Source organism: Nematolebias whitei, chromosome 3 (genome assembly GCF_014905685.2).
Source record: "Nematolebias whitei isolate Nwh7 chromosome 3, NemWhi1, whole genome shotgun sequence".
Classification (NCBI taxonomy): domain Eukaryota; kingdom Metazoa; phylum Chordata; class Actinopteri; order Cyprinodontiformes; family Rivulidae; genus Nematolebias; species Nematolebias whitei.
In genome coordinates this window covers 51,336,707-51,346,748 of record NC_056500.1, presented here as the reverse complement: position 1 = coordinate 51,346,748, position 10,042 = coordinate 51,336,707, and the positions used below count along the sequence as shown (strand labels likewise).

Here is a 10,042-nt window from a genome sequence, read left to right as displayed (position 1 = left end):
ATATTGACTCCAGCCCAGGGGCCCCCATCCTCCTAAATCCGGCCCTGCAAACAACCATTCACTCTCTCACTCACACCTAGGGACAATTTAGAGTTACCAATCAGTCTAACATGCATGTTTTTGGTCTGTGGGAGGAAACTGGAGTACCCGGAGAAAACCCACGCATGCACGAAGAGAACATGCAAACTCCACCCAGAAAGGCCCCTGGACCGGGGTTTGAACCAGGGACCTGCCAAATTATAACAATAATAGTCTAAAAAATTGATAAATACAGACTTGAAGGGGCACTTTTTAAATAGAGAAGAGGATGGATAAGGGGTCTGGGCTAAAGCCCCCAATGTTTCAAGACCCAAGTGGGTAAATGCCCCTGGTTAAATCTCTGGCATGAAAGGCAGCGGGCAATATGCATTCCAACAGGGAATGTCTGTTATGAGCACACACAATATTCTGTTTACAGTATTGGAAACACATGAAAGTCATTAAATGTTTTCTATAAGTAAACCAGCACAGTTACTGTGTGAGCCCACTGAAATCATGAATGAAGAGTATTTTCTCATCTGTAATGAGGTTGCTGTTTTTTAGTTTGTTGTTTTACTTTTGCTTTAAAACCATGGCTATAATGTTAGTATAAGAAATGTAAAGAAAAACAACATGGGTCTTACCTTATTTGTGTCTCTTGAAATTCAAATGTTGCGACAAATATACAGTATTCAAAGACAAAAATGTCAGTGTCCCCTTGATTCCATGTCTCAGGTCGTTTGTGCATGAGTAAGATAAGTGTTTTCTCCTCTGTTCTTCAGATCGACACAGATTAAACACCACCAGAGACAGATTCCCTTCCCTTCCAAACCAGATTCTTTTTTTCCCAAAAAACTTTTCTCCAGACTATTTTTTCCTACATTAAACGTTGTGGGCGTTTACTTTCGACGAAACAATTCCACTGGATGGCTGTGTGTTGTGACGTCATGTGTTTGCGCTGTGATTGGTCAGTTTCAACGTCAGTCTCAGGCGTCCACGTGTGCACTTTTATTCCGCCTGCTCCTCGGCTGGAGAAGAGCCCTCTGCAGACCGAAGTGGGCGTTTCTGAAGCGCAAACACTGATTGGCTCGCTGTATTTGCTGGCTCTTTTTTTAACTTGAGTTTTCTAAGTAACAGGTTCTATCAGCTGTCAAAGATTCTCTTCAGTCCTTGGGTTGTAGCTGCACCTGACACAGGTTGCTTTCAGTCTGGGCTTGTTACAATGAAATCTGAAGAGAAACTGCTCCATTTGTCAAAAAGTCTGGTCTCAATTAAAGATCAGGAGTCCTGTGACGAGATAACGGCCCCAAACAAAATGTTCTTTACAAGTTCTTCTATGGGGTGTGATCTGTGACAGGAGCTGAAACATGGAGAAGGACTGAGCCTTAAAATGTGAGACAGCTGGAAGTGAACCAGTAAACAGAATCCCTGCTCCAGTTACACAAACTGGCCATCACTCCTCTGCAGTGACTGCAGTTTGAACAAGAAAATGAAGTTAAAGGAAACAAAGCCATTTTAAGGATCATTATTATTTTGGTTACTTTATTTTTCTTTCTTTATGAATTAATTTTAACTATTTTCACATTATTCAACAACCAAAACAGGATTTTGTTTTTTTAATGCAATGGTTAAGTATTAAAAAACAAACATTTAGTCCTGCCGAGTCCCCAGTACCCATTTATGTTGCTCTTATTTTGAAATGTAACCAGAAGTTCTGTGTTGAGAGAGGTGGAAAAAGAAGACACCATTAATGTTGAACTGGCTCACACAGTGTGCCTCCATTATGCTCAGGTTGTATTTGCTTAATAAGCCTTCAGAGTGTCAATGTCTGCAGCCCCTGGAGGCTGTCATTACTTTACTGTGCTGTGTTTTATTGTACCGTTCTGTGTTTTTTCAATAAAGATTTGAAGAAAAAGTCTTCTGATACCTTTGTCCAATCAGGTGTGGCCCTAGAGATACGCCTTCTGTATTTGTCTGCAGAGATGCCTACTTGTTACTTTCCGTGGAAGAGACACGAGCTCCTGCACGTACACTGCAGCTGTAGGAGGTTTCTCTGGTTAAAGGCTGAAACTTTACTACAAAACATCCTCCTCAGAGCTTTATAACATTCTCTGAGCTCCTGAAGAAAAACTTACCATGAATGTTGAAGCTGAAACTAAAATTACATTTCAAACGCAACAATCTGCAACACAAACACTTAATTTAGCAACACACACAGCTAAACCCAGCTGTAGCATGAAGCTGCACTGCTCTAACTACGACCCCTGACCCTTATTCATCTTCCAGACTCACCATGAATCGTGTTTTTCAAAGTTACCTCTGACTTCAATATGTCTGATGTTTTTCCACACATTTCCTGTCCTTGGACACAGAGTCAGCTACAGTCTGACTAATGTTTATCTGATTTCTTCCTGTTTCTAAGAAAGAAAAACAAATCCTTAATGAAGTTTGTTTTATTTGATTAACAAGTGTGAACAGTGACGTTGCACGTTCGTGGTGAGATGTATTGTGTCACTTCCTGTTTGTCTGATGGTAGCTTGAGTGAATTGTTTGCTTGAGTCTTCTCTGTTTTCTGGATTTATGTGTCTTTTGCACAGTTTTGTATGGTATGGTATAGGAATGCGCGATCTAAACAGTATACGGTAGAAATGATAGAAATTTAGCCTACGATAGAGATCTGTCTTCTACCGGCTAACCGCAGTAATGCTGTGTCTGAAGTAAAATCAGAGTTGTCAGATTTAATCGTTTCTTTTTTGTTGTTGAAAACTGTGCACAAGTGGCATTAAAGTCTTTTCTTCGAGGGCTAAGTAGCGAAGCTACAAGATAACTACAGCCGGCTTGCCGTAGTGTTGCCGTATTCTGACGCATGTGCAAAACGCTGTGTTCAGTCGAAAGTTTTGTTGTTGTTTTTTTCCCATCGAAAGTTAAAGTAAGCGTTGGTCAGCTTTAGAGAAACCTGCTCTCTGATCTGTGAAAAGAACTCTGTGTTGTGTGATTTTACTGCGAGACCCTCTGGTCAAAGCCACAGACTCATTTTGTGTCAACTCTCCATTAAAGCAGAAGGAGGCGCCCTCTAGAGGATGAAGTGTTTCAGTGTAAAATGCTGCTCTGTTGCTGTTCATTTATTAAGTGAGACTGGAAACTTAAGAGTTAACAACATTTTTTTTTGTTTAAAACATATGGCTAAAACTACATTTGATTTATTTTGCACTGTTTTGCACTACAATAAAGAAGCCTAAAACTTGATTTGTTTATTATTTAAAAACTCTCTGGACCTATAGTGGAATTTTCATAATTCAAAATATGTGATGGCAAAAGGACATGCTATGCTTTTTTTGTTTTTTAGCAAGTTTTATACCAAAAACATATTGCGATATATATCGTTATCGCCACCCTTCACAATACATAGTGTGAAATGAATTTTATGCCATATCGCACATTCCTAGTATGGCATGGTATAAAGTTTATTCATTTTAAAAATACAAAACAATTCCATAACTATGTAAAAAAAGATACAAAAGATTTAAAATGAAATGCAGCAGAAAGAAGAAAAAATCTTATTATATCTGCCCCTTTTTTCAAACAATTATTTCAATCATAATAATCTTCAAGTAACAGAAAAAAATGAATAACTCTTTCTAATTTTTCCAATTCTAATACAAAAAACACACTAATCTACTTCATATATACTTTTTTAACAATCTAGATTTGATCTTTTTCTTAAATGTACACAATGACTTGGCATTTTTCACATCACTCTCTAGAACATTCCACAATCCAACTCCTTGGATTGAGGTAGACCTTCTCTTCAGACTAGTTCTGAATTTTGGTTTGACAAATATCTCTATCCCCTTAAGATTGTAACAACTTTGTCTTTTAATAAAATTTCTTTGGATATTTAATGGTAATGTGTTATTTTGAGCTCTATACATAACTGATAAAATACCATAATCTACCAAATCATGGAACTTCAATAAGTTCAGTTGATAAAATAATGTGCTTGATGGGTGACTGTAATGCTTTCTGGTGATAATTCTTACAGCTCTTTTCTGTAAAATAAAAATAGGTTTTGTAAATGTTTTACACGCTTTCCCCCAAACATCAATGCAATAGATTAAATGTGGAACAATGATTGTGTTACACAACATGTACAGAGCTTTATCATTTAATAATTCCCTGACTTTGTATAGTACTGCAATAGATTTAGATATTTTTGTTCTTACAGAATTGATGTGATTTTTCCATGTTAGCTGTTCATCAATGATTACACCCAAAAATTTCATCTCATTAACTCTACAAATCTCAACACCCTCAATTTTAAATGGATCATCAACAGTTCTCTTTTTGTTACTAAATATCATGTATTTAGTTTTATCTAAATTTAATGATAATTTATTAAGTTTAATCCAAGTTTGTATTTTATCAAATTCTGTCTTCATCAATTCCAACATCCGTTTTACATCTTTACCCAAACAAAAAAATGTGGTGTCATCTGCAAAAAGGACACATTTGAGGAGTCCTGATACATTCACTAAGTCATTCACATATAAAATAAATAACTTTGGTCCAAGCACAGAGCCTTGAGGAACTCCACAAGTGATATTGCACAGGTCAGATCTTACACCATTTATTTGTACAAACTGTTTCCTATCTTTTAAATAGCTAGATACCCAGTGTAATGCTGGTCCTCTTATACCATATTTATTTAATTTTTCAAGGAGAATAGTGTGGTCAATAGTATCGAATGCTTTTTTTAAATCAACAAAAATACTAACACAATACTGTTTTTGATCGACAGCAGTAGTTATTTGTTATATTATTTCCATGAGAGCCATTGATGTAGAGTTTTTTGCTCTAAACCCAGACTGACTGCTACTTAGAATGTTTTGTTTAGTAATAAATTTATCTAATCTGGTCACAAATAGTTTTTCTAGAATTTTTGAGAACTGTGGTAATAAGGATATTGGTCTATAATTACTGAACACACATTTATCACCATTTTTAAAGAGAGGAACTACCTTAGCTACTTTCATATTGTCTGGAAATATTCCTTTTGAAAATGATAAATTACAAATATATGTAAACGTCTCGATAACATAACTCATTATGTCCTTTACAAACATCATATCCATGTCCACCCAGTCTTTTGATCTCTTATCTGTAAGATTCTTTACAACATTCATTATTTCTTCTTTGTCAGTTCCATTAAGAAAAATACTGTTGTCACAACTTGTAACTGAATGGTTCACATTATTGTCTACTTTTGGTATTTTAGCTGCAAGGCTTGATCCAACGTTTACAAAATGATGATTAAATCCATTTACAATTTCATTTTCATCATGGATTTCATCGTCATCCTTCAAAAAATATTGTGAAATACCTGTTTTTGCTTTATGACTTTTCAGAACACTATTTATTACTCGCCATGTAGCTTTCATATCACCATTACTTTTATTTAATAAATCACTATAATATTCCTTCTTGTGTTTCCTTATAATCGCTACTAATTTATTTTTATACTTCTTATATTTTTCTTCGGCCTCTTGTGTTCTCAATTTCAAGAAACATGTATACAAATAATTCATTTTTTAACAAGCATTTCTCAACCCTTTCATCATCCATGGTTGATCAACAACATTTCTCTTTGTACAATTATTTTGTACACAATTCTTTTCATACAGAGCTCCTAAAATATTCATAAACTCATCATATGATCTGTTCACATCATCAACATACACGTCTTTCCAGTTTTGTTTATGTAAATCATCTTTTAATTTGTCCATTGCTTTTTTTGATGTGTTTATTGTTTTTTTTTCTTAATTGTAATTTCTTTTGTAATGCTTTGATCATTTTTAAAAATCGTGAAAACTGATAAATGATCACTCAAATCACTCGTTAAAATACCTCCCATCACATCCCCATTTGTTACATTTGTGAAAATATTATCGATTATTGTAGCACTATGAGTTGTAATTCTTGTTGGTTTTGATATTAACGGATAAAGATTTAAACTACACAATGAATTTGTAAATGTACTGATGTTATTTGAATCTGTTTTATTTCCCAGGTCAATATTAAAGTCTCCACAGAAAAAAATGCTTTTATTAAAACTCTTGTCCAATAGTTGTACGATTTTATCTGTAGTGAACTAGACCTCCGACAACAATCTGCCTCTGAAGACCTTCAGGGGACAAGAACTGTTATTTCATTGATTTGAATCCAGAAATACAAATGATCTCATCAAGAGACTATTTAATTGTATCCTGAATTAATCAATTGAAAGAACACTCTTCCTTTTTACATTATCATTACAATTTTAGAATATCTTGATTATCAAAGTGTGTTTAGTTCATACCATTTCTAAATGTTGAAGTGAACCACTCATTTTAAATCAACTGTGAAACAGTATTAATGATTTTTAAACCTCCTTAGGCTTAGAAATCAAGTTAAATGTCTATTTACAAAGTAATTGTACATTCTGATCTTCTGTCTGAATGAGGAGTAGTGATGTCGGTCGAAAGTCAGAGGCAGACAGAGACGAGTTATTAGAACGAAGTGTCTTGTTTTTAAACCTAGCAGACAGTAAATAAGAAGCAACTGGCACCTGCTTCCTCTCTCCTCTTATAAACATATCTCCGTCTGTACTAACCGTTCCTAAACATTCCTGCTGTCTTTTTGACTCCTAATAACCCTCTGACATCACTGAAACACCGCCCCTGTTGGCTGTTTCAACCAATCAGGAAGTACCAAGTGACCGGAAGTGAGTACTCTTTAAAAAGTCAACACTTCCTGGAACTATTAAGTCTTCTTCAGTCTTCTGGAGTCTCCTGGCGGTCTTCCTGTAGTTTTCCTGAGTCTTTCTTGGGACTATGGGGTCTTATTCAGTCTTCTGGAGTCTTCTGGGAGTCACAGCGCCTCACTGTGAACTCACCCGGGCGTAATTTTTTTCATTTTTTTTTCATTTAGCCTTTATTTATCCAGGTTAGTCTCATTGAGCCACGAGAACTCATTTTCAAGAGAGACCTGTTTTTTTAGGGAGCACATGGTGGGGGTTAAGGGCCTTGCTCATGGGCCCAGAGTGGGGCGAATGAGGGTGGGGGCAAGTGTGGGTATTTCACCTACCCCACCCACAATTTTTGATGTTGTCGGGGCCGGGGCGTGAACCGGCGATCTTCGGATCACAAGCCCACCTCTCTAACCTCTGCGCCACCACTCCCCTACAATGCCCTACAACTTCGAAGGAAGCTTGTTCTGTTGAACGGAGTAAAAACCACATGACTTCTGACGATGACCAGCCACCCTGACCGGAGACGCTGTAAAGGTAGCGTGCATAGGGACATCTAGACCGGAGCTGATCCATCCTCTGCAAAGGTAAAGAGACGTCACGAGTTGCCACGCACCGTGGACCGAGGGTTTGAGCTGGTGTTGAAAGGAGCGTGCTAATTCTGATCAACAAACATACATCTTATTTCATCCATCTTCCTTTCAAACTTCTCCATTCCTTCCCTTAAACTTTTCTATTTTGCCAGTAATCTAGATGCCTCAATCAGTAGTGTTCTGTTGTCTTGTTAGTAAAGCGTGCCAAGTTTTTATTAATCAGAAACAGATCAGCAAATCAATGTGTACATGTCTTGATGTTAAGTTTTGATTCTGTTAAATAAATGACCGCATTTATTCTGATGGGTCAAAGATAAAATGGTGTCTCATGTCACTGATTAAACAATCCTCACAGTTATCTCGTCACATGGCATTAATTTAACTCGAAAAAGAAAGAATCCGTTGTATTTAAATAATTAATATTCTTTGTGCTTGAACTAGCTTTAAGAATAATTAATTAGTAGTGAAGCTACAGCAAAGCTGTCCCCTGCTTCACTACACTACAGTGAATATTTCTATATTTGATCCTGGAGATCGATATACACAACTTATTAATATGTTTTTCTCATTCTTGTTTATTATTTCTGTTGTTATTATTTCCATGATATTATCAACAATTATTGACATTTCATTAATTAATTTACATTTTACTTCATTTTTAACAAATAGAGCCACTCCACCACCTCTTTTGTTGCTTCTGTTCACATGATATAATTCATACCCTTCCATGTGAACATTAGTTGTGTTTTCATCGTTGAGCCATGTCTCTGACAGTGCTATTATTGTAAAAGTTCTGTTTAGCTGTTTTAAATAATCTGTTATTTTGGATATATTTGCATTTAAACTTCTACTATTAAAGTGAATCATAGAGCGGCCTCCATTTGTTATATTGATGTCATTAAACTGTTCTTCATTGTAATATTCACAGTCTTTTATTTCAGGGAAAAAATCTGTATCAATCACATCTTCAACATTGTATATTTTAAACTCTAAGTCTTCGTAAATTGCCATGTTTTTTTTTTTGTTTGTTTTTTTTTGTGATGGCCTCCCTTCTCCCCTTACAGCCATCCTCTCCACACCATTATTATGAAATATTTATTATAGTGACTATCTAGTGTAGTTTTTTTTTTTTTTTTTTAATAGGATAGAAAGAAAGAAAAGACAAAGTAAGACTCCAAAATATAAGAAATATATACAAATAGAGCACACGTCAAAACACCCGGCCACTGTCTGTTCACCTGCAAAGAACATGACAAAACACAGCAACAAAATACATATGTATAAAGAACTTAAAATATTCATGGCTTTGCAGTAAGTTTCCATAAATATATATACCCATACCTACGCCTATATACAAACATACATACATACACATGAATATACACTCACATACATATCTATATATCTACATATAAAGCCTACATAAGCATCCCTGCTTCTATTTGTGTGTGGTTGTGAGCATGCATAAGTGTATAAGGCTTCTCTAATAGAACATTTATTAGTAACTGTGAAGCAGCAGAGACCCGACCCCCAAGACCAGAGGCAGACGAAAAAGGGGGGACCAGAGCCCAAGACCCCAGGAGGGACCCCGACCGCGGAGCCCCCAGAGCCACCCACACAGGACGAACCACTCACCCACCCCCCAGAACGGACCACAGGGGAGAACCGGAAGATCCCCACCAGCAACCACATACAGTGACCCCCCGGGGCCAACAGCGACAAACTCATAGGCCTCCGTCAGCACCCGCCGCACCGATGTAGGTCCAGGTCCAGGCACCGAGGCCCGGGCACCGAGGACTCACACCACCCAGGCCAAGGCCTGACAGGGCCAGAGGACCCGAGCCCCACCAGGCAGACACCAGGCCGAGCCGACACACGCCCAAGCGCCCAGCCCCCGATACCAAGGGCCCCAAGCGCGCCGGCAGGCAAGGGCACACCCCACCAGGGGGCCGCGCGATAGGGGCACGATGCCAAGCACCCCCAGTTGTATCAAAGAGGGGGCAGTCCGAGTCTCAGCCTAACAAATACCCATTCATACACAGACACAATCACACAATCCCAACCTCAATCTCACATTCATTCACTCAAAGACATACAATAACGATACATTTCATTCTTATTCCCGATACACACTCTATACCCCCCAGGTCCAAGACATGTACCCGCCCTCTACAGGGGGCAGCCCATGCCCAAACCCAAGAGGTAAACCCATTCATTCTTGAGCGGAGAAGAGCCAATACCCCAGACCCGGCCCAGGCCATGCCCCGCCGACAGGACACCCCCCCACCATGAAGAGGACACGCCACCGACCACCCCCACACACCACCAATAACCAAGCACGCACCCCCAGCCGACCGCCCGCCAGGCCCCGGCAGCCACCCCGGCCAGCGGGCCAACCATGGCACCCAAGAGCCAAGCTCAGGGGGTCCAAACAACCCCAGGGAGAGCACAGCGCCAGCACCGCCCATGGCAACCCCCAGACCCTGAACCCCCACATAGTCCTGGTCAACACCCGACGGCCTGCCCTTCTCCGGACCCCACCCCCGGAATGGCAGTCAGGGAACTAGGTGGGTAGGAAGAGGAAAAAAAATAATAATAATAATAAGACCCCGACACATACACCCCCACCCCTAGATGTGCTGTTGAT

At 38.6% G+C, this 10,042-nt stretch overlaps 2 protein-coding genes across 2 annotated transcripts in view; one reads left to right on the top strand and one right to left on the bottom strand.

The window, feature by feature from the left end:
- Positions 1-689, bottom strand: part of tmem45a (transmembrane protein 45a) — a 90,002-nt gene extending 89,313 nt beyond the window's left edge. Inside the window, exon 1 of the mRNA XM_037698317.1 lies at positions 663-689. The gene's annotated coding sequence lies outside the window, so the exon portion shown is untranslated. The remainder of the gene's footprint in view (positions 1-662) is intronic.
- nipa1 (NIPA magnesium transporter 1) overlaps positions 1-10,042 on the top strand; it is a 40,593-nt gene that overhangs the window by 25,096 nt on the left and 5,455 nt on the right. The gene's annotated exons all lie outside the window — the stretch shown is intronic.